Below are 24,747 nucleotides of genomic sequence, written 5' to 3'. Positions count from 1 at the left end.
TAAGCTAAAGAAGCAACGCTGACCCTATTTGGAACAGACTGTAGTACGTTAACCCTGTTACTACAGCCCTCTGAGGAAAGGCAGCAGGTACTGACCTTGCAGGTAAGAGGTGATTCTGTGATCCCTTGTACAGGGAGCAGGGGTTGGATGTAGCCTCAGTTCTTTGCTGTTCTCCTGCACACGTTGGGAATGTGGAATCACTCCTACAGTTTCTCTATTGTGAAATGCCCTCTTTGTGATATTACCTTTCCTATTCTTTATCAGTATAGGAGCCACTTTGTCCCTGGTTGAACCACGTGTAGTGAGAAAATAGAAAATGTTGCATTGATACAGCACCTTTCACGACCTCAGGATGTCCCAAAGAGCTTTACGGCTAATGAACCTTTTTTTGAAGTGTAGTCATTGTCGTAATGTAGGAAATGGGAAGGCCAATTTGCACACAGCAAGATCCCACAAACAGCAATTAGGTAATGGCCAGATAATTTAATGATATTAGATGAGGGATAAATGTTAGCCAGAATACCTGGGTGAACTCCCCTGCTCTTCTTTGAATTAGTGCTGTGGGATATTTTACATCCACCAGAGAGGTCAGACAGAACCTCGGTTTAACATCTCATCCAAAAGATGCCTCTGATAGTGCAGCACTGCCTCAGTACTGCACTGAAACATCAGCCTGGATAATGTGCTCAAGACTCTGGAGTTGGATAACTGGCGCATTAACAGTCTGACAGCCCACAACATGAACGCTATTTCCATGTAACCATTTTTATATTGGGGTGGTTAGTCCTGTACAATGGTATTATGGGCTGCCACAACCAATATGGTGAGTAAGTGGGAGTGGGGGAGGGGCCCCCATACCCACAGGGCGTGGGTATCCTGCTGGATGTCATCCCAGAATTCCGAGCCAGACAATCCGTCTGAAGCAGGGTTCAAAAGCTGAACCTTCTGATTCAGAGGCAGGCATGATCCCACCAAACCTAAGGCTAACTCCACAAACCCTGTAAGCAGTTTAATTCAGTTAGTAACAGGCTTGAAGGGCTGAATGGCCTACTCCTGTTCCTAAGTAGTAAAGGAACTGCCTGGTGTAGTATTGACACATGCAGATCAAGAATGCCACCCCAGCCCACCCTGGCTTGATTCCTGATCTGTGCTGAACTAAGCTATTTTTATAATTGGTTTCATACTATGGCTGATCCAATACGCAGGTATCATGCAGTCAAAGTAAATGTATTGTATTTTCTAAGGCTTTTCTAAGGAAGACCTGGCTAAAAAAAACCAAACAGCTGGACACCTTTAGTGAATCCAGCAACTTCACTTTAGAATTGCCACACCTGTGCACTGGGAGCCAGCATCACCAGCATAGTACAACATGCAAGTCAAAGATACTTTTCACAGCCCAGTGTGTGGGTGTCAGTGGTGGCCCCTTCTGAGTCAGAATGTTGTGAGTTCAAGGCCTGCTCCAGATACTTGAGTGCAAACAAACTCGAGGCTGACACTTCCAATGCAGTACTGTCTGAGGTGCCAGTTTGCAGATAAAATGTTAAACCAAGGCCCCTGTTAGTCTAAACATAGAGGAAGCTGTAAGTCATATTTAAATGTAACATGCATACCCAGGACAGCAATTTTAATCTTCATGTATTACAAAGCATTTACAGCACAAAGCAGCCTAACTGATCCATGCCGGTGTCTATGCTCCACCCAAGACTCCTCCTACCCCTCTTCATCTCACTCTATCAACATATCTTTCTATTTCTCCCTCGTGTGCTTATCTAGTTTCCCCTTGAATGCATCCATGTGTTGCCACTACAATCCAGTTTAAAGGGTAGTGTTTTTTGCTGGTGACAAGCAAAGAAATCATTTTAAAGTGCCTTACTTTGATGTGCACAGTGTTAAAACCTGAGTCAGGGTTTAACACCAAATGACCTGTGCCGAAGGGATCTTTTTTCAACCCTTTCAGCACCAATTCCTTTCCCTCTTCTAAAGATGTTGAATTCTATGGTTCAATATGGCCAAAAGCTCACCAGTACCTCATTCCAGTAACCATTGTGTGAGTCTAGACCAGGGGTGTCAGCATGCTATTTGGCCACGGGATGCATTGCAGCTGTATGTAATTGTGTCCTCATTCAACACTAGCCCACATACATATCTCCAGCAGGGGGGCATTATATAGTGATCAGGAAGCAAAGAATAGGCATAAATGGGGCATTTTCAAGTTGGCAGGCTGTGACTAGTGGAGTGCCACAAGGATCAGTGCTGGGCTTTCAGCTATTTACAATCTATATTAATGATTTGGATGAATAGACAGAGAGTAATGTCTCTATTTAATGACGATACAAAGGTATGTGGAAATGCAAGCTGTGAGGAGAACACAGAGAGGCTGCAAAGAGATATAGACAGTAAAGGCCTGCTACCCGCCCCGAACCTGACGGGAACAGGTCGCTCTTCCAGGTCCAGCTTTCCGGCTCTGGTCGAGTGAGACACACACAGTACTCCACAGACTCTGAGTCTGCACAGTGGGTGAGTAAGTGTCTCTATGGCGTCATCGCCCTCATGCTGCAGCTTCCTTCCATTCCATCCATCCAAAAGTGGTAAGTACAGCGAGTGCACTATGGTCGTGTCGGGTCGGGTCAGGCGCGGGTCGGGTCTGGCGCGAGAAAAAATGGAAGGACTCAGGCCAGGTCGGGCTCAGGTCTGATGTGGTTCTGTTGGGTTCGGGTCGGGTTTTTTTTTCCAGACCCGAGCAGGCCTTTAATAGACAGGTTAAGTGAGTGGGCAACAAGGTAGTATAATTTGGGGAAGTGTGACTGTATTCACTTTGGTCGTAAGAGTAGAAGAGCAGAATATTTTTTAAAAGGCATGAAACTTCTAAATGTTGATGTTCAGAGAGACTTGGGTGTGTTCTTACAAGGAACATAGAAAGTTAGCATGCAGGACAGCAAGCAGTTAGAAAGGCAAATGGCATGTTGGCTTTTATTCCAAGGGAATTGGAACACAAGAATATGGAAGTCTTGCTGCAATTGTACAGGGCTTTGATGAGACCACATCTGGAGAACTGTGTGCAATTTTGGTCTCTCTAAGGATGGATATACTTGCCTTGGAGGCAGTACACCAAAGATTCACTGGATTAGTTCCTGGGATGAGAAGGTTGGCCTATGATGTGATGCTGAGTAAATTGGGTCTATATTCTCTGAAGTTTAGAAGAATGAGAGGTGATCTCATTGAAACATATTATATTCTGAAGGGGTTTGACAGGGTCGACACTGAGAGATTGTTTCCACTGGCTGGAGAATCTAAAACATGGAGGCAAAGTATCAGGATAAGAGGCCAATCATTTAGGACTGAGATGAGGAGAAATTTCTTCTTCATTCAAAGGGTTGTGAATCTTTGGAATTCTCTATCCCAGAGCGTAGTGGATATTCCATCATTGAATATATTTGAGGCTGGGATGGACAGATTTTAGGTCTCTCAGGGAATCATGGGATAAGGGGAGCAGGCGGGAAAGTGGAGTTGAAGTCGAGGATCAGCCATGATCATATTGAATGGTGGAGCAGGCTTGAGGGGCTGTATGATCTACTCCTGTTCCTATTTCTTATGGTCTTGCGTTCTTATGATCAGAAGTGGGCACACTGCCTCGTTTCACCTCCCAAGCCATGGGCACCGAGGACAATTAGAATGTCCCTACCGCTGCCCATCTGAAATCAGCTAACACAGCATAGGCAGAGATTGAACAAGGACCTGCCTGGGTCTGTATGTTCACCTGTTTAACTGTCTTAAGTGCCCTTTTGGAGAAATCTGACTGGATGGGGAACTGCACTCTGCATGCAGGGAAAATTCTGAATGGACCATAGGGCATATTGTTTCCTGGAATTACTGAGTCATACATGATTCATCCAGGCAGGTGAGTCAATATTCCTTGAAACTGATGTGTTTGAATTGGTATGAAGAGCAGCTGCACTTTTCCCATTGTTTCTCTAGGAGTGCATGGTGGTTATATAATCCCATAAATTGAAGAGGTTTATCTGACACATCACTCTCCAGGCTGCAAGAAGAAGCTTGTCATCTGATAGCTTACCTAGCTGTTTCTATATTGCAACCTGAATCTCGACACAGCAAGCTAACCATACCACTTTGCAGCTTTGAGTTTGGTATCATGCAGCTTGTCTTCCTGTAAACAGCTACACAATGCTGGGGGTTGCTGCGGTGGAGGGGAGTGCAAGATTCCACACAGACAAGTAGTCAATCTGTGGAATAGGTTCCCAAGGGACACGGTGGAAGCAGATTGTATTGATTCATTCAAATGTAAATTAGATGAATTTCTTTCAGAAAATAATATTTTAGGATATGAGTAATTGTATGTGAGTAATTTGAGACATGACGTGTGGTGAGTGTAACATGCTTGGGGAGAATAGGTGACTTTGGTTCCCAAAGCTCTTCACCACTTAGGGGAGTTTCCTCACCCCATGCCTGGGTCTGTTGTAGACTAATTGATAGAGATTGATCACTGCGTTCAACAACCCCATTATTGTTGTCTCATGTGACTTACAACAATGGTAGGAGAACTAGACGGACTCTGTTCTTTTGTCATCCAGAAATTTCTATATTCCTATGCATGACAAGCTGGTTTGGCCAGCATGCATGCACAGAGTAGGGATGTCCTGACATTCCTCAGAGATAATGAAGATATTTTACGTGATGTCACTGCATTTACTAACCCCAGTAAATCTGATCCGGGAGGATACCATAACTGATTCCAACCCTGTGCTCAGCAGACATCCACTCAAGCCTATATAAAAGCAAAATACTGCAGATGCTGGAAAACTGAAATAAAAACAGAAAGTACTGGAAATACGCAGCAGGCCTGGCAGCATCTATGGAAAGAGAAACAGAGTTAATGTTTCAGGTCTGTGACCTTTCATCTACTCAAGCTTCCTCTGCAAGAGGACCCACTGGACAGTAATCAAGGAATCCCCCTCCCATGATTTCCCCCTCCCTCAAGTGGTACATTTAAGGCCAATTGTAATGCTGCACCTTGATTCAGATCAACTAACTCAGCATTGACTGGCGGTTTACCAAGGGGCCTTCCTCGATTGTATGGCTCAGTAGCCACATCATAATGTGCATTTATAAACCACTGGGACAGCCCCAGCACAGCACTTATATTAAAATACTCTTCAAGGATGTACATCTGCACGGACACAGTGGCCCACAAACTTTCCATGAACAAGTGTAAGTGCCAAGCACAGCAGCTTGTGTCACTCTGGTACAAAAGTGAGTTAGCCAAATGAGATGAAAAGAAAAACTGTAAGTGCTGGAGTTCTGAAATACAACACAAATACAGGGTAGGTCTGCTAATGTCTGAAGAGGAAAGAAAAGTTAACATACCAACTTCTGAACTTGCTCTTAAAAATTCTTGAGGCAGGAAACATTGTGCTTGCATTTATATTACACGCTATTACATCAATGAAATGTCTCAAAGCAGTTCATACAGTTGCAATGACTGTTGTTATGTAGGCAAATGCAAGAGCAATGAGCCACAAATAGCAATGAGATGAATGACCAATTAATCTGTTTTGGTGGTATCTTCAAACATGGGATTTTAATTTCCAGCTAAACAGGCAATGAAAATCTTACCTTATCATTTCACTTGAAGCACCTTTGTGAATGCTGAACTTCTTCAATGGTGCACTGGAGCATTACCTCAATCACTCAATTGCAGATTTTACAACAGCCTTCTGCTTTAGAAGCAAGGGTGCCACAGTGGTGCAGTGGTTAGCACTGCAGCCTCACAGCTCCAGCAACCTGGGTTCAATTCTGGATATTGCCTGTGTGGAGTTTGCAAGTTCTCCCTGGTTGTTATAAATTGCCCCTAATATAGGTAGGTGGTAGGGAAATATAGGGATAGGTGGGGATGTGGTAGGAAAATGGGATTAGTATAAATGGGTGGTTGATGGTTGGCACAGACTCAGTGGGCCGAAGGGCCTGTTTCAGTGCTGTATAACTAAACTGATCCTAGCCGTCAGACCTGAAATTAGCCTTTTTGTCGGTCATGGATGTGAGTGTCTCTGACAAGATCAACATTTATTCCCCTTCACTTATTCCCATTGAAATGCCACCTTCTCGAACCGTTATAGTCCAACGCAAGTACTCCCACAGTGTTGTTAGGTTGGGATCTCCACAATTTTGGAGCAACAAAATCTCCAGCAACAATGAAGGAACAGCAATATATTTTCAATTCAGGATGGTGTATGACTTAGAGCCTTTCACCTTCCAAAATCTGACTCCAGGTGTCCTCTGCAATCACTATCTCTCCATCAATCTTCATGGTTAGTCTAGGGAAACCTGTCTGCACGAGGTTTGAACTCAGCATTTTGCTTTGTAAGCTGATTATGATGGACTGGAGGACTGTGTATACCACTGAAATGATTTGGCTGTGGCAGACCATGTCGGCAGTCACCTTTCAATTGGCTTGTCCAGACAGGCTCAGTTGACTGCAAGGAAGTACTGAAAAAATTCCTGATTAACTAGGTATGATTACCATTATCACTGAGGCTCAGTTTCCTTCACATCAACAACATTTACTGAGAGGTACTTTATTCCTGTAAACTGCTACTAATGTCTTTTCCTTGGCAGTATTATTATGTCTTTAAGGCATAATGAGGTAAACGAAGAGGGTAGTTAAACATTTAGCATCAAACAGTCTAACCACTGAAATGGCCAAAGGCATAAATTTTGAGGGACAAGTGTTTAATTTCAATTTCTTCTGCCAAAATGAAAAATTTCTCACTTATAAAATGCAGAAACAGCTAAAGCCCTCATCTTCTTAGTTGCTCAGTGGTAGTGCTCTCCCCTCTAGAGCAGAGGATTGTGGGTGCTAGTCCTAGTCCAGGAACCTGAGCACATAATCTAAGCTTCAGTGCATTAGTGAAGGAGTGCTGCACTGTCAAAGGTACTGTCTTTTTGATGTGATGTTAAACTGAGGCCCTATCTACCCTATCTACCTTCTCAGGTGAATGCAAAAGAGCTCACGGCACTATTTGAAGATGTGCCTTGGAGTTCCTGGACAATGTTTATCCCTCAGTCAATGTCACTAAGAACAGATTAACTGGTGCTGTCACATTGCTGTTTGTGGGAGCCTGTTGTCCATAAAATGGCTGCCACGTTTCCTACATTACAACAATAGCTACTCTTCAAAAAGTACTTCATTGGGTGTAAAGTACTCTGGGACATCCCGAGGTGTGAAAGGCTTTCATTTTTCTTTCTATAAATGTTTGGATGTCACAATACCATCCCCCCCCCAAAAAAGGTGAAAGTCTGAGATGGGCTATGTATTGTTTATATAGTCGTTTGGTAGTACAGAACTTGAGAATTGCTGAAAATAGAGGCATGTTGTCGAAGCTTTTCATCTTGCATTCATCAGGACAATACACAAGCATAACTATAAAAAAAGCAAAATACTGCGGATGCTGGAAATCTGAAACAAAAACAAGAAATGCTGGAATCACTCAGCAGGTCTGGCAGCATCTGTGGAAAGAGAAGCAGAGTTAACGTTTCGGGTCAGTGACCCTTCATCGGAACTGACAAATATTAGAAAAGTCACAGATTATAAGCAAGTGAGGTGGGGGTGGGGCAAGAGATAACAAAGGAGAAGGTGCAGATTGGACCAGGCCACATAGCTGACAAAAAGGTCACAGAGCAAAGGCAAACAATATGTTAATGGTGTGTTGAAAGACAAAGCATTAGTACAGATTAGGTGTAAATACACTGAACTAATGTAAGGGAAAACAACAACTTATACTGCATGAGAGGAGAGTGCTGATTGGTTGGCAAGTGAACTCTGATTGGTAGAGGCATTGCCATGGAGAATGCACCAATATACGGTGACTGACAGTTAACTGCTAAGCTTTGTTTGAAATTTAAAACAGGCAGCTTGACTCTGATTGGTCAAGGCATTGCCCTAAGGAATGAACCAGCAAATGGCTGTCACTTATTTTGTTCAGCTGAAACAGGCGCAATGTGTGTACATGTTCTTTCTGTCTGCAAAGAACAGGGTCCTGTGTATTAATATATGTAGCTTCCAGTAAGTGCAAATGCACCACACTGCGAGCCCTAATGACAATCTTAAATTGGTTGTCAGCATAATTCTTAGCACACCTTGAATTATTTAGCTAATGTCCAATTGCGGAATCACATCTAATGTTGGACACTGTGTTTTGAGTTTTACAAGCAGGGGTTGGTTGGGTACGGCCTGTACCATGTCAGTTGCGAACAGCAGAGGGACATGTTGTTTGATACGATCCGCCAGTCTTTGGGCCTATATACCTCGCATCACTCTGGCATTGAAGTTCATATATCATATTACTCATTTGTGTGATAGGCAGGACCTCTTTTTGGCTTAACGGCAGCATCCTGTTAGTGAAGAACACCACATGTGTTACTACTGCATCGTAGCAATGTGAAACAGCTAGCTTTACCTGTTGCTCAAATTTTTGGGGTACATTACCCTTCCAGGGTACTTTGATACATTTTAACTTTACCCATATCAGAGAATAAGGAACTGCAGTGGCAGTTGCCAGCAAGATGAGAAATAAAACAACTGTATTTGAACTCCCACTACCCTCCACACAATTCTTTGGCATCCTCTCCTGAAGGTGCTGGCTCCTGCCACGTTATATTTCTACGGGTACTGGCTGACTTTAATTAAGTTTTCTGTAAAGCATCATGTCTGGCAGAGCTAAGAGGCAATGGACTGAGCAAAGGAGGTGAAAAGTTCTTTGTGATAGCATCTAGGGCATCACCAAACCTGGCTTGCGATGACGGTGTCAAGCAGATCTTGAGTGCAATTTACAAGGAGACTCACCTGGGGTGAAGGTTTTCCGAGAGAATCTGATCAGGGATGAGCATGCTAAGCACAAGGCGGTCACTGCCATGGGTGTGCAGTATGCTCTGAAACAGCAGGGTCAACACTGGTATGTATTTGGCAGCTGAACTCCTGTGCCCTCTCTACCTCTCTACAAAGCTCAAGTGGCCAATTTTTACGTGTGCACTTGGACAGTGAGTGCCATCAGGCTATTTCAGGGTGAGAAAAAGGGGGTATTGTAACCTAACCAAACTTATCCCCATTATAGATCAGTCATCCACATAGGTGCAATTTACAACAAGGCTCACTGCATAACTGTGGTTTATATTATTCACTCCTTTGCATGGGATACTGTGGCCAGTTAAAATGCTGCTGCCATATCCTGTGATCTCCGAACTCGACATAAACCAGCAAACAAACCTGGGGCCCTTGTGGTGTACAGTGGCATCGCCAGTGGTTGTAAATATCCAGCATTTGTAGCAAAATCTGTATGAAGTAATAAAACAATGCAATAAAATCGCAACAATATTTTACAAATTATTTAAACAATCAAAAGGGGATATTAAACATCTAAAAAAACCAAAAAAACTTGTAATGTCTCCCTGGTATTATACTTGCATGTCATGTTTCCACGCAACATTTGCAAAATATTTTGACATATAAACAGAAATATTAATGTAAATTCAAAAGCAGACAACATAAAAAGAATTTAAAGTAATTGAATACATATTTGTTCATTGATAAATATTAACTTACAAACTTAACAAAACTAAAGTCTGCAAATTAATGAACTTTTTTAACTTTCAAAAACTTACCAGAATTGAATACATTTTTGTAAAATTAATTGCTTTTGCTTTTGTAGAAGTATGAGGCAGCTATAAACACCTCTGTTTTTGGATTTGAAAACTTCCATGCAATTAAACACTTTTTTAAAAAATGTAAGTGTTTAAATTTTTTTTAAATGAATGCAACAAAATTTATTTTATCAATAAATTACTTTTGATATAAAAGTTGACCAAAGCAACTTTAAATAATTTTTGAGTCTTAAGTTTTTTTTAAAAAAAAAAGGTGTTTCCGCCCGGGGTCGAACCGGGGACCTTTCGCGTGTGAGGCGAACGTGATAACCACTACACTACGGAAACATACATACATTATACAGCCAAAATAAGACCTTTTCAGGCAAAAAGTGTCTAATATACTTACATCTGACATATATTTATTATTAGTTTCATATTCTTCCGCTACTACTTTATTCTGCCCGACTCCGGGTTTAATCACTTCACTGATGAAGGGAAACATTTTCAAGCTTCTTCCATGTTGTACCCGAATAGCATTCAAAGTCTCTCACTCGGTGAAAGGCCTTAGGGAGGGAGCTGCCCCCTTTTAAAATTAAATTTAATGTTATTTTATTAATGCTGAACTGTCGCTGTGGAATGATGCGTATCCTCGCCTCAGAAGTGCTTTTTTTTTGGCTTATCTATCATTCGAAGCTGATAAACCTGCCAGTCTTCGTCATGTGAGTTTCCACTTAATTGTCGAAAGTGAATGAAAGCTCATTTTACACAAGAATTTCTAACCACGCGATCAAATGGATAACTTTGAAATACAAAACACACTGGTTCAAAACCGAGAAATCACTGGCTGCAACCGCCCCATTGAGTGACAGTTGGAGAAACCACGCCCCCGGGTGTTTGACCGTGCACATAACCAATCGAGCTTGTGGACTGAATGATGGGCAGCTTGACAGACCAGTAGAAAGGTGGAGTGGGCGGGAGTCGCGTGATCCAGTTGGCGGTTGGGACGGAAGGGTTTCAAACGGTTTGAATCGCGGCTTTCTGAAGAGGACGGTTACTTCAGAGAACCTACCTTACTGAGTGGCGTTGCTCACAGATAAAAGGGTCTACTGCTAGCGCATGAAACATTTTTAAAAGTGCGTCCCCATTTCTCTTGTGACTCTGCCCCAAGTCCCCAGAAATACTATCACAACTCAATTTGTTGGCAAGCATATACAGTAACAGCAGTTTGCATTTATACAGGGCCTTTAACGTCGTAACACGTCCCAAGTCGCTTCACAGAAGCGTTATCAAGTGGGATTTTTGACATCAAACCACATAAGGAGATATTAGGACAGGAGTTCAAAAGCTTGATCAAAGAGGTAGGAGTGTCTTAACTTGCATTTGTATGGCACCTTTGAGGAAGTAAAAATCCCAATGTGCTTCACATGAGTGTTATCAAACACAATTTACTTTACTTTGTGACATACTGTTTGTCTTTGTACTCATTAGTAACAAAAAAAAGCCCCAATTTCCAAGTATTTGTAGTAAGTGCAATGGATTTTATATGTATCCATTTTTCCCCCTTCCACTGATTTCCCTTGTAATAAAGGTCACAATGTTCCCCTGTTGGCCTCTTACTGGTACCTGTGCACCATGCTGATGCCTAAAATATTATATAGTGTTAGAACTTGGAAAACCTGAGTAGTTACCTTGCAACAGATTAGAGATTATAACAACTGGGAGCAGCTACCTGGGACCCGGAGAAAATGTATATAATCAAAAGTCTAATGGAACCAACAACATGGACTATGGTAGTAATATAAAAGCAAAATACTGCGGATGCTGGAAATCTGAAATAAAAACAAGAAATGCTGGAACCACTCAGCAGGTCTGGCAGCATCTGTGGAAAGAGAAGCAGAGTTAACGTTTCGGGTCAGTGACCCTTCTTCGGAACGGCTATGGCACCTTTGGACTATGGTAGTGCTTGATAAGGAAAACTCCAATGTACATATATCAATCCCAAGGATCTACAGAAAGTAGTCAGTTGCAACCATTGAAGATACTATACATAAATTAGCCAATATGTGAGCCTTTTTCCAAACTGGTCTCCAGAGTCAGATGAATGAGTTATGATAAAAAGTTAATAAAACTTGGAACTTTTAGGCTTGAAAGGAGGCAAATGAGAGGGAACCCATTAGAGGTATTTAAAATATAAAGTGGACCAGAAAATGTTAATCCAGAGCATTGGTACAAATTAAACCACAACTGCAGGAGAAAACAACATTGGTACAAACTGGTAAAGGCAATTTCAGGATTGGTGCCAAAAAGCACTTCTCACGCAATGAATGGCTGAGACTTGGAATAGTCTGAAAGACAGGACAATTTGAGCAAAGGTTCTGGAGTTATTCAAGAGGCAAATGAATACTGTGATCTAGGAATGACTGATTTCTATGGAAGGATGAACCTATTGAGTTGAATGACCTCTCTTATTTGTACTTATCCTTGTGATTCTTTCTTTCTCCAGTCCCCATCCCCTTCCTCCCTCTTTCCTTCTTTTAGGCCCTGGCCCACTGTAGCAGCCAGTCACAAACTTCTTTTAGAGTGTCTGAGCCCCAAATTCTGACTTTGTCTGCACGCTGACTCTCATGCATGTCTTATTCAACATGCATCACAGGAAACCACTAATCACTAGATGCCTTCTCTGACAAGTTGGGTGCCAAAATGTGCCTTTGTATATTTGCTCAAGTTCAGAGATTTGTTTAGTTTTGTTATTATTTTGTTAATATCAGTTTGGTTTGGCAAACCCCTCACTGAGTTTTTAATGTTATTTTCCCTGTAATAGAGGCAATTGATATATTCTTGCAAAATGTTGTGCTTTAATTCCACAATTCAACAGCTGCCCCCACCCCAGTTTGTGTTTTTTTTTAAAAAAACAACTTTTCAGTTTTTCTTCCTTCTCTTCCCAAATATTATCTTAAGGAAGTGGTAAAATGAAAATAAAAAGACATCAACCAAGGTCTGAAAGTTAATGGAGGAGCACCAAAATGAATGGGGAGGAAAGAAAACTTTCCAACTTCTTCAGTTCTTCCTCCTACTTTTTCTCTCTTTTATGTGACCTAACGTTGATTAGTAATATTCCCCCAATCTGATACTATTTTTCACAAATTTTGCTAACCATCAAAAAAGAGGCAAAGAATCTAATTGGACTGTTGCTCGACAAATAGCCATGAATATCCTTTATCCTCAGCCTTAAGATACTGCTTCCAATACTGTCAGTACCAGCATGGTTTTCTCCAAAACTAATATTGTTATGGATTAGTTTGGTAACAGTGCACATTCCTAAAGGAGTGGTAGCATTTCCAAGTCTAGCTGCTGCGGTCAGCAATGGCCAGACTGCCAATAAAGTGAGGTGAGGCTTGGTTTGACTTTTCGTTTTGCTTTTTTAAAAATAGTTCAGGGAGAGTTCATGTTTAAGGACGCGCTTGCGGTTTTGCGCTCTAAACTGAGGGCCGAGACCTGCTCATTTAAGTCAACTTTAGCCCTTTTGCTGGCCTGATAACAGGGTGGAAACACGTATACCACAAATATCAGTCAATATTTTCAAATTGTTATGAAGCAAATCATTTAATTAACTTGCAACTTCTTTCCCTTGATCCCGTGATTATTCCTTGCTCACTTTTTCCCCACTAATTGCAGGAATGCGCTACATGAAAGGGCGGTGGAAGCAAATTCAATGGTCAAGCAGATTTTACAGTCAGCAGCAAAACAATGGCGCTCACTACTGATCTCGAAGAAAGCTGCCCAAAAAGATCTATCGATCGTGAGGTGTGGATTACCCCTTTCCCAACGTCAGTTTGAATCCTGCGCCAAGTCAAGGGATATCCAGGCGTCCAGCAAAGCAGGGTAAGCAGCCAGTCACATTGAAGTATCCTCACAGGCAGAAAACCAGGAAATAAAATGCACTGAATGTTTAACTTTTAATTAAAATTTAACACAGAGCAATATAAATGATTGGGATAAACATAGAAACATAGAAAATAGGAGCAGGAGTAGGCCATTCGGCCCTTTAAGCCTGCTCGGCCATTCATTATGATCGTGGCTGATCATCCAACTCAGTAGCCTGTTCCCGCTTTCGCCCCATACCCTTTGATCCCTTTAGACCCAAGAGCTATATCTAACACCTTCTTGAAAACCTACAATGTTTTGGCTTCAACTGCTTTCTATGGTAGCGAATTCCACAGGCTCACCACTCTCTGGGTGAAGAAATTTCTCCTCATCTCAGTCCTGAAAGGTTTACCCCATATCCTTAGACAATGACCCCTGGTTCTGGACTCCCCCACCATCGGGAACATTTTTCCTGCATCTACCCTGTCAAGTCCTCTTAGAATTTTATAGGTTTCTATGAGATCCCCCCTCACTCTTCTGAACTCCAGCGAATACAATCCTAATCGACTCAATCTCTCCTCATACGTCAGTCCCACCATCCCAGGAATCAGTCTGGTAACCCTTCACTGCACTCCCTCTAAAGCAAGAACATCCTTCCTCAGATAAGGAGACCAAAACTGCACACAATATTCCAGGTGTGGCCTCACCAAGGCCCTGTATAATTGCAGCAAGACATCCCTGCTCCTGTACTCGAATCCTCTCGCTATGAAGGTCAACATACCATTTGTCTTTTTTACCGCCTGTGGCACCTGCATGCTTACCTTCAGCGACTGATGTACGAGAACACCCAGGTCTCGCTGCATATTCCCCTCTCTCAGTTTATAGCCGTTCAGATAATAATCTGCCTTCCTGTTTTTGCTACCAAAGTGGATAACCTCACATTTATCCACATTATACTGCATCTGCCATGCATTAGCCCACTCACTCAACCTGTCCAAATCACCCTGAAGCCTCTCTGCATCCTCCTCACAACTCACCCTCCTACCCAGTTTTGTGTCATCTGCAAATTTGGAGATATTACATTTAGTTCCCTCATCTAAATCATTAATGTATATTGTGAATAGCTGGGGTCCTAGCACCAATCCCTGCGGTACCCCACTAGTCACTGCCTGCCATTCGGAAAAAGACCTTTTTATCCCTAATCTTTGTTTCCTGTCCGCCAACCAATTTGCTATCCATCGCAATACACTACCCCCAATCCCATGTGCTTTAATTTTACATGCTAATCTCTTATGTGGGACTTTGTCGAAAGCCTTCTGAAAGCCCAAATAAACCACATCCACTGGCTCCCCCTCATCAACTCTACTAGTTACATCCTCGAAGAATTCCAGTAGATTTGTCAAGCATGATTTCCCTTTCGTAAATCCATGCTGACTCTGCCCGATTCTACCACTGTTCTCCAAGTGCTTTGCTATAAAATTTTTGATAATGGACTCTAGAATTTTCCCCACTACCAGTCAGGCTGATTGGTCTATAATTCCATCCTTTTTAAATAGGGGTTACATTAGCTACCCTCCAATCTGTAGGAACTGTTCCAGAGTCTATAGAATCTTGGAAGATGACCACCAATGCATCCACTATTTCTAGCGCCACTTCCTTCAGTACTCTGGGATGCATACCATCAGGCCCTGGGGATTTATCGGCCTTCAATCCCGTCAATTTCCCCAACACCATTTCTCTAGTAATACTGATTTATTTTAGTTCCTCTCTCTCACTAAGCCCTGAATTAAGATAGAAGCTGAAATGTCACAAAGAAGCTATAAAAAATTGTAAAAACATTTGGAAATTTGTTACCATAATAGAGAAATTCAACAATCCGCAAACATAGGGTGGCACAGTGGTGCAGTGGCTAGCACTGCAGCCTCACAGCTCCAGCGACCCGGGTTTAGTTCTGGATACTGCCTATGCAGAGTTTGCAAGTTCTCCCTGTGACCGCCTGGGTTTCCGCTGGGTGCTCCAGTTTCCTCCCACAGCCAAAGACTTGCAGGTTGATAGGTAAATTAGTCATTGTAAATTGCCCCGAGTGTAGGTAGGTGGTAGGAGAATGGTGGAGATGTGATAGCGAATATGGGTTTAATGTAGGATTAGTATAAATGGGTGGTTGTTGGTTGGCACAGACTTGGTGGGCCGAAGGGCCTGTTTCAGTGCTGTACCTCTAAATAAAATTAATTTTATGGGGACAGTGAGACTTTTCAGCAATAAACTCAGTTATACCTCAATCAACAGGTGGAACTAAAGGGATTTTACAATGAGACTAATAGTGCAATAGGGCACGTTCTTATTAGTTCAATGATTTATATTTGATTGCAGTCTTGTGGGGACTTCAACAACATACTCTTTGGGGAAGCGTAGAATTACAGATAGCAACTTCTGGATTTCCACATTTAATTGCACATGTGCAGACTCCAGAAGGTGCTGTCAGTTTCAGAGCAGTAATGATGGTAAACTTTGACAGTTTCACCCTCATCACTGCAGCAAATTCTGGGTCAATAGTAACTTTCAAAAGGGAATTGGATATATAGTTGAAAAGGAGAAATTTGCAGGGCTATGGGGAAAGGAACTCAGCTTAGGTTACATCCACCTAAAAGGGCAGATGGGGACTCAATTTAATGCCTTATTTGAAAGGTAGCATCTCCAACAGTGTAGTACTACCTCAATAGCCTGAATTATGGACTCAAGCCCACGACATTCAAACTCATAGGTAAGAATGCTACCCACTGAGCCATGGCTGACACCTTTTGATGAATGATAGGTGCTTGGGTCAGAAACAGTGGTCTAAGGACTTTCAACACAGATCAGCTCCTTCAGGAGGCGACGGCAGAAAATTGGAAGAAGAATTTGTTTTAAATATAAACATAAAGACCAAGAAGGTTCCAAGTTTGCTTCCCAGACTGTGTGACTCCTGATGGAACATGCTCAGCGGTGGACATTAAGTGAGGGAATGATCTAACTTGGCTGTGATAACTTCACAGTCAGATTGTCAATTGGCACTCAGTGTCTCGGCCCACACATGAAGAATAGCAACTTGGGTGAGGCACGGGACAGCAGCCAGCATCTGTGGTACAGTATCCCAACAGTCAATGCCTTCAGGGAAGTAATTTGAATAGTGGAAATAGGTTGAGAGTAACGTAGACTTCCTGTGGTCTTTTAATGTAGCAATTTTTTTATCCAATTAAAATATATCTGCACAGAATATTCCAGTTATACCTGAAAGCTTATTTGTGACGTGTTCTTTCCTGAGGGCTGCTTACAGACTTGATACAGGAGTATAACGTAGTATAGGAGACAATCTGGATCCATCCCAAATCATAGCAATGCTCCATTGAGGTGTTTAACAAATTAACACACTTCTGTCATTTTCATAATGAAATCTCTTTCGATCATTTTCTTATCAGTTTTTCATACTTCCTCTCCTGAAGGTGATCTGCTTGCTGTACACGAGCATCTGTTCCCCATCCAGTACCTTACATAACTGGTGGTTCCTTATTTGTAACTGCCTGCAGGGGCATAACAGACAATCCCAAGCCAAAGCAGACCCGCATTTGTTCTTTCCAGCAAGGGTCACTGGACAGCAATAAGGAATAGGAAACCTTCCTGATTTACCCTTTCTAATGCCAGACACACTGAAACCAGTTGAGATCAGCCACCTCAACACAGAAGAGCATCAAACACAGGACCCTACTGGCATCTATGCCTTGTTATTGGGTAAACTTGCTGAGATATTCAGGCGGCCTCCTATAATGAAGACTAATTCTTTGTTTAAGAGTTATGTTTACTAAGCAGTTGCAGTGGAAATCCTTACTGGTAATAGGCTAGTCAAAAAACAACAGTCCATTAGAGTGCCCCTTAGCCGTGCAGCCAGCTGTTATGGCTATCGGTTATGATTCAAACCATTCTTATGAAGTGGGCACTTATACGCATATCTTCCTTAAAATTGAATAAGCATGCTGAGGGAATTGGAGGGGTGTTGAAACATACTTTTAAAAGACCATATAATATCTTTTATTTATATTTTGTTCTATCTGTTTGTTTTTCTTGTCCTTAGACTGTTTTTATAATTTTTATTCATTCTAGTCACATAGTTGGGCGCTCCCCTGATGCTTCATTTGGATAGGACACTGTCTAGTGTGGTGCTGAGCAATAAAGATTATTTTTGTTTTCCAGTCTTTGTAGTGTTAGCTGATCTCAATCAAGGCTCACCCCTGTGTGTACCTCTGCGTTAGTTTGGTGAAATTCAGCCAGGGTTCCCACTCCCGATGGCTGTCCAGTGAACTACTGGAAAGTGTGTGTGTGCAGTTGCGTGTGGGTGTGTGTGTGTTTGTGTGCGATGTGCATGTGTGTATATATATTCGTTAAGTTGAAAATTAGGCTTGACCTGAAATTTCTACACTTAACAGGTTTGCAATATTAACTTGGTAGGGCAGCAGATATGTTGTTCATCGTTCCTGAAATAAGGATTGTTAGGAATTATATTAAACATTTTTATTTCTAGACAGTAGATGGTGCTATGTATTGCAAGCCGCTACAGTGACCTTACACATACAAAGAGATGCATTCAGTTCCAAGTTTTTGTTGTCAAAAACTTTAGACTTGCAAGCCAGAAATTCCTGTCTTAACCAAAACACCTACTCAGGTTATTACTAATGTAATAGACCATGACTGTCTTTCAATAATGAGATTTGTGAAGATTTTTAACAGTACAGACATCTCACTGAATTTTAAATAGAAAATTTTCAGAAACTGTGGCAGAGAATTTCAAATAAAAACAGAAAGTGCTGGAAATACTCAGCAGGTCTGGCAGCATCTGTGGAGAGAAAAACAGTGTTAATGTTTCACATCGTTGACCTTTTGTCAGAACTGGTTAGAAATGTAATAGCTTTTGAGCAAGTGAAAGGGTGGGGGGGGGATGGTGGAGGGGAGAAAAACAAATGGGAAGGTCTTTGATAGGGCAGAGGGTAGGAGAGATTAAATAACAAAGATGTCATGGAACAAAAGGCAAAGGGAATTGTAATAGTTGTAGTAAAAGACAAAGCATTTGATCAGAGAGAATGTTAATGGCAGAATAATGAGCAGCTCTGTCTGAAAACAAAAACATGAAAAACAAGTTTAAGACTAGCACATGGTAAAAAAAAAACACAATCAAAATGGGGGGTCACGATCTGAAATTGTTGAATTCAATTTGTGGGCGGCACAGTGGTGCAGTGGTTTCCTCCCACCGCCAAAGACTTGCAGGTGATAGGTAAATTGGCCATTATAAATTGTCCCTAGTATAGGTAGGTGGTAGGGAAATATAGGGACAGGTGGGGATGTGGTAGGAATATGGAATTAGTGTAGGATTAGTATAAATGGGTGGTCGATGGTCGGCACAGATTCGGTGGGCCGAAGGGCCTGTTTCAGTGCTGTATCTCTAAACTAAACTATGCTAGATGCCATGTTGGCATCCACTTGAAACAAGCATTAGGCTCCTTAAATATGCAAGTCAGGATTCTGTTATAGGACTGCAAAAAGCAAAATTCAGTTTGAAATGAAAGGAGCTCACGCCACATATACTCCACCTAGTTGTACTAAGCATTCAGCAGTGTTGTCTGTGATCCATAAAAATAATTTTCAGCTTTTATTTTTATGGGCCCATCCCATCGCTCCCCACCTCCTCCTCCCCACCCCAACCTGCCAGATGGGTCAGTCTAAGAATCGTCCAATCTCCCTGCCATCACACAAAGCTAACTTTACACCCATTTTTTGCCGAGGTTTGCAGAACACCTCCGCTCAGTCTGCAAGAATGATTTTCCCTCTCCAGATGGTTGGTAAATGCAACACACAATGTGAGACTCAACTGTCTAGAACATGAAAGTTTTGGGTTCAATTTCTATTCCCTATGCATTAGGTGATCTCAGGAAGGTGTTGTGAGGCTACTACCTTGGATTGGCCATAGGGACTCTTGACTGAGAAGGGGGAGAATCATTTTCCTATTGGAGAGCACATTTGTGTGAATGTTGGGAATGGACAGAACCATTACATTAGGGCCTTCTGTAATGATCCTCATGATCCTTGTAGCTCACTGTGGAGACTGACACATGAAAATTGGCTACTTGTTTGAGACACTGTGGCGCACAATTAGCAATGGGAATGTATCTCAGTATATATAACACCTCAAAGGGGAGAAAAATCACTGTTGACTTATTACACATCTATCTTGAGTCATGCCATTGTAAATAGCAACACCTCACTGTAGATTGTTCAGTCATTCACAAATTTGCTCCCAAACTCCCTTCTCCCCATCCTAGCATGACAACAATGATTTCAGGTGGCAGACTGTGTTTTTACATTTCTTTTTTCTTCCTCACCTGTTCTCTCCTAACATTTGTCTCTCCTTCAGGTAATTGATCTGGAGCAGGAACCTTAATGAGATTTCCCTTAACTAACGAATACATTCTGAGACAAAGTGTAGTACCTCCCACCCAAGATTGCTGGCCGTTTTCATTACTAGGACCTGACTTTGAATACAGCCAAAGTTATGAGGTGAAAGTCTCCTCCCTGCTACGTAAGAACATAAGAAATAAGAGCAGGAGTAGGCCATAAGCTCCCTTCAGCCTGCTTCACCATTCAATACGATCATGGCTGATCTTCAACCTCAACTCCACTTTCCCGGCTGTTACGACCTGGTGAGGAGGGGGTCTCAGCCTCCCCTTCTCTGGTTTGACTGCAACAGCGTTCATCCTTTTTTAACACAGTGATTGAACTTACCACCTCAGTGAGTGCTTGCTCCTGTTCCTCTAATATAATTACCAAAGAACCAATCAGATAGGTTTTCTTAAGTTTAAACAAGAAAGATGAAAGTTTATTATCCTTATCACTCTAAACCGTTTAAAATTACTAAAATATGCTACACATCCATGCTCACATTCACACGAGAGACATACACACACACAAATAGATTACAGAGGGAAAACAGAGTTGGGTGGATGGAGTAGAGTCTGAAATAAATGGAATTTAAATACAGTTCATCAGTCCCAGAGTCCTTAGTTGAAATTGTAGTCCTGAAGTCCTCGCTGGACCACGTGCACAGTTCAGGCTTGCTTCTCAGGCTCCAGAAGGCAGAAGAGGGGGTTTTGACCCATGTATCCTAGTGTTGGTTGTGGTAGTCTGTAGACTGGGCTTTATCAGCTGCAGCCGGGCCCTCTCTGGATCTGTACTAGAGAGAGGGAGAGAGAGAGTGCTGCTCCCTTGATGGCTTACACTTACTGTCCTGCTCTGACTGACAAAGCTTAGCCTCTCCAAAGCTGCACAGCAGTCACATGACATTCCCAAAACCTCTTTGTTGGGTTAATGAGGCCCTTCTGGAATTTTCTTTGAGATTCAAGGTGCCACACCTTAAACGGTTTAGTCACACTTGGAGGGGATGGTCTCTTTCAAAGTCAATGGGTGTTGATGGCTGTTGATGACCATGTTGAGAAAGCCATCTCGCAATTTAATTTGAGAGCACCCCATTGTTCTGGCTAGGTTGCCTCAGTCATGTTGTCTCCGGTCTACTCTGTTGCTGTTTCATATGCAAATTGCCATGGCCATCTTGGCTGCCAGGTTATTCTTTTTAAAAGAAGTTATTTGTAAAAATTTCCAGTAAAAGTCAGGCAAAGTTCCAATCAATGAAATTAATATTTCCCATTTGGCATGTGGGGTTTTCATAACACCAGCTAATTCCATATCCCTTGATTCCCTTACAGTCCAAAGTTCCATCGATCTCAACTTTGAATTTACTCAACGACTGGTCATCCACAGCCCTCTGCTGGCTTGATATGAGTTTGGGCAGTCGCAATCCAGTTCCAAGTGGATATACATCTACAGTGTAAGTCAACCAAAATTCAGGACAAATCTGGAGATATCCTTTATAGATCATTTATAGTGCAGAAAAAGTGCATTGCTCTCCTTAGAGCAGAGAAAGTTAAGGGGAGATTTAATAGAGGTGTTCAAAATCATGTATGTATTTGATAGTGCAGATAGGGAGAAACTGTGTCCACTGGCAGAAGGGTCAGTAACCAGAGGACGCAGATTTAAGATAATTGGCAAAAAAAACAGGGGGATGATGTGGAGAAATTGTTTTACACAGCGAGTTGTTATGATCTGGAATGCACTGCCTGAAGGTGTAGTGGAAGCAGATTCAATCATAACTTTCAAAAAGAAATTGGATAAATGCTTTAAAAGTAACATTTGCAGGGCTATGGGGAAAGAACAGGGGAGTGAGACTAATGGATAGCTCTTTCAAAGATCTGGCACAAGTATGATGGGCCGAATGGATTCCTTCTATTATTTCTGAAGAGTCAGCAGCAAGGTGATGTTTTTATTTGCCTGTTTGCTGCTACACACAGGGAATTAAAGAAAGCATTAAGATGGCATAATATGCAAATGGAGAAAATTCATACTGGTGTAGTAGATATGCCTGCTAAGAAAGAGGTAAGGCATGTTGTTCAAGAAAAGTAAAGGGTTCTGTTCCCCAACATGAAGGTTTGTCACTTTGAATGCCAAAAATAAAATTAAATGTTATGCATTTTTAAACATGTGTTTATGGATGAGGTATTCTGCCTTGAATTAGTTCCGTCCTTTGAGCATTGAATTTAATTTGTATGTACATGCATAACTACCTTCATCTATGCAACTGAAGGAAATGACACTCACAAATTCCTTTGCAAGAATAGATTTTGGAAATCATTCAACGTGCAATCGAATGTAATGAGAACTGCACCCTGACATGTAAATGATCGAGCAAATTGAAAATTCATCAGTCCTGTATTTACTAAAAACTACCTGTTGCCTTAGGTATAACTACTTCGTCCGTCGGATGCTGGGTTGAAAGAAAAAGAATGTAAAGCGTTTCAATTTTTAAAAATGTAATGTTCCCCTCCTTTCCTGAAGATCAGTTCCACAAGCTGTGGAATTTTTTCAGTACTCCGTTCAAGAGGTCGAGGCCGTTTTTAAAGAGTGAGCCAAAACAGTGTCCACAAACTATTTATTTGTCAAGGGCCATTGCAGCCAAACCGAATATTATACTTCACCTAACATCCACTCACACTTTCTTGCAAATGAGTGTAAGCAGATCACACCTGCTCTTCTTCCCACTGCCTATCTCCGGGATACTGATGCCCAGTGATTCCACCCATATAAATAACTGAGAGTTAACTCAACACAGACTCGGAATCATTCCTGGGACACTCCACATCTGTGCAGCTCAGTGCCATACCAAGTGGCGCATTGAACTATCGGAGGAGCTGACTGTAATGTTGTGTTGGTAACTCACTGCTCCTGGATGGAACAGCGCATAAAATGAATGTCTCACTGCCTCACGCAGGAGCAGAAGCTGCTTGAATTATAACATTAATGCAAACTACTATTGTTGTCTGTTGTAAAATATTAACTATACAACCATAGAACACGCCAGCTTCTGATTCTGTATACTTACTTGAAATGATCATATGCCTTAACCTGTGTTTTTAGAGTTTAGCATTTTTGCGCAGTGCACCATATATTTTCCTTCTGTTGTCACTGATTCTGTGATGATTTGAGGTTAGTAAAACTTTACTTAATAACTTTAATAACAAATTGTAATCTTGTTCTATTTTTCTTTCTGTACAATTTTTATGGTCCTCAAAGAATTGGCTTGAGGGCAGCCGAGTAGCTGTAGCTGAATTTGATAGTCTTTCATTATGTTGCGTCACAGGTGCCGCAGCAAAACTGGGAGGATCAAAAGAGCTGAAATAATTTTTTCTACATTAGCAACATTTCAAAAAAACGCAAACCAGTAATTTACTGGCAATAACAAACTGAAATGTGTGCATTTATCTAGGTTTAAACACGTCTTTGTGCCCTGTGCCAAAATAGACAATGTGTTATTGTCATGTTTGTTGTGGAAGCAGATTGCAACTCAGTTAGCTGATTTCAGTCAGGAGCGATAGGACAACTGGGGTTCAGCTCTCTTGCGCTGTGGAGAAGAAAATTCAGCCAGGGTTCCTGCACCTGTTTAATATCCAGTAGCCCCTGCTACACGGTGCCGACATGTGGGCATCCAGTGGGAGCACAATCAGGCTCGGCTTTGATGCCTCCTGATATTCATTGTCTGGGGTCACAGTTGAAGAACAGCTGCTTGGGAGGGAATCTTTTTGAAAAAAAATGGAAATTGAGAGAAAAGAAATTGATTCCACTGCTACCCGGAAGATACAGCCCTGGACTGTGGGCATTGGGAGGCAGGGGAAGTGTCTGCATTCTGATATTTTCATTATGTGTTTTATTACAGCAGATCGAGATGAAAAAGCACAACCAATCCTTCAGCTAAGCATTTCAAAAAGGCAATGTTATCACAATTGTGAGTATGGCCTAAATCAACTTCATATGTTTGTACATTGTTTTGTACACAAAGCAGCACTGGGATGTTGTAATTATACCCAGCGGAAAACTTTAATTAAAAATAAAGTCAGCAAAAAACAGAGCACTAATTATTCCTCATTTCTTAATTACTCATCTCATTTTACTTAATTTACCTGAGTTCCTTTCACTGAATTGCTTACCCAATTCTCATTGCACAATCTCCTGTTATAAAGCCACTGGACTTAGGTTTCTGACTTGTGTTGTATTTTATAACATGGACACAATTAGTTTTTGACATTACATTTTGATTCACAAAGATTGAAGACTGGGTCTATTAATTATTATTCATTTTTTAAAATATTTTTCTCCCCAGTGGCTTAATTGTTAAGTGCACTGTACATTGTGATCCCTCCCAAGATCTCTGCACTCCTCCAATTCTGTCCTCTTTGAGCAGCCTTGATTTTTATTGGTTCACCATTGGTGGAATGCCTTCGACTGCCTAGGCCCAAACTCTGGAATTCCCTCCCTAAACCTTTCTGCATCTCTACCTCTCGCTCCTCCCTTAAGTTACTCTTTAAAACCTACCTCTTCGACTACCTGCTTTGACCTGTCGTACTATCTCTTCATATGGCTCAGTGTCAAATGATGTCTGATACGCTCCTGTGAAGCTCCGTGGAATGTTTTTACTACGTTAAAGGTGCTATATAAATGTAAATTTTTGTCATTGATGTCAGATGGGACTGTAGTACAAGTGCTACAGATGGCCTCAGTGCCCCTAAATTCATGCTGAGGTACACTTCCAATTGCACCTCACTC

At 41.7% G+C, this 24,747-nt stretch overlaps 2 long non-coding RNA genes and 1 other non-coding gene across 3 annotated transcripts; 1 reads left to right on the top strand and 2 right to left on the bottom strand.

Moving 5' to 3' along the window:
* Positions 1–7,545: 7,545 nt before the first annotated feature.
* LOC137350685 (uncharacterized) lies at positions 7,546–10,498 on the bottom strand. Its single transcript, XR_010969474.1, has 3 exons — positions 10,061–10,498; positions 9,278–9,343; positions 7,546–8,406 (listed from the first exon to the last, which is right to left on the bottom strand). It is a non-coding gene; the product is annotated as an uncharacterized lncRNA (long non-coding RNA).
* On the bottom strand, positions 9,927–9,999 carry trnav-cac (transfer RNA valine (anticodon CAC)). The gene has a single exon. It is a non-coding gene; the product is annotated as a tRNA-Val (tRNA).
* A 225-nt stretch (positions 10,499–10,723) lies between the features above and the next one.
* On the top strand, positions 10,724–23,981 carry LOC137350686 (uncharacterized). Its single transcript, XR_010969475.1, has 4 exons — positions 10,724–11,012; positions 13,330–13,536; positions 21,300–21,421; positions 23,861–23,981. It is a non-coding gene; the product is annotated as an uncharacterized lncRNA (long non-coding RNA).
* Positions 23,982–24,747: the final 766 nt, after the last annotated feature.

The sequence above is a fragment of the Heterodontus francisci genome, chromosome 35 (genome assembly GCF_036365525.1).
Source record: "Heterodontus francisci isolate sHetFra1 chromosome 35, sHetFra1.hap1, whole genome shotgun sequence".
NCBI classification, from domain to species: Eukaryota; Metazoa; Chordata; class Chondrichthyes; order Heterodontiformes; family Heterodontidae; genus Heterodontus; species Heterodontus francisci.
The sequence above is the reverse complement of the archived record's forward strand: the minus strand, read 5'-3'. Positions and strand labels throughout refer to the sequence as shown.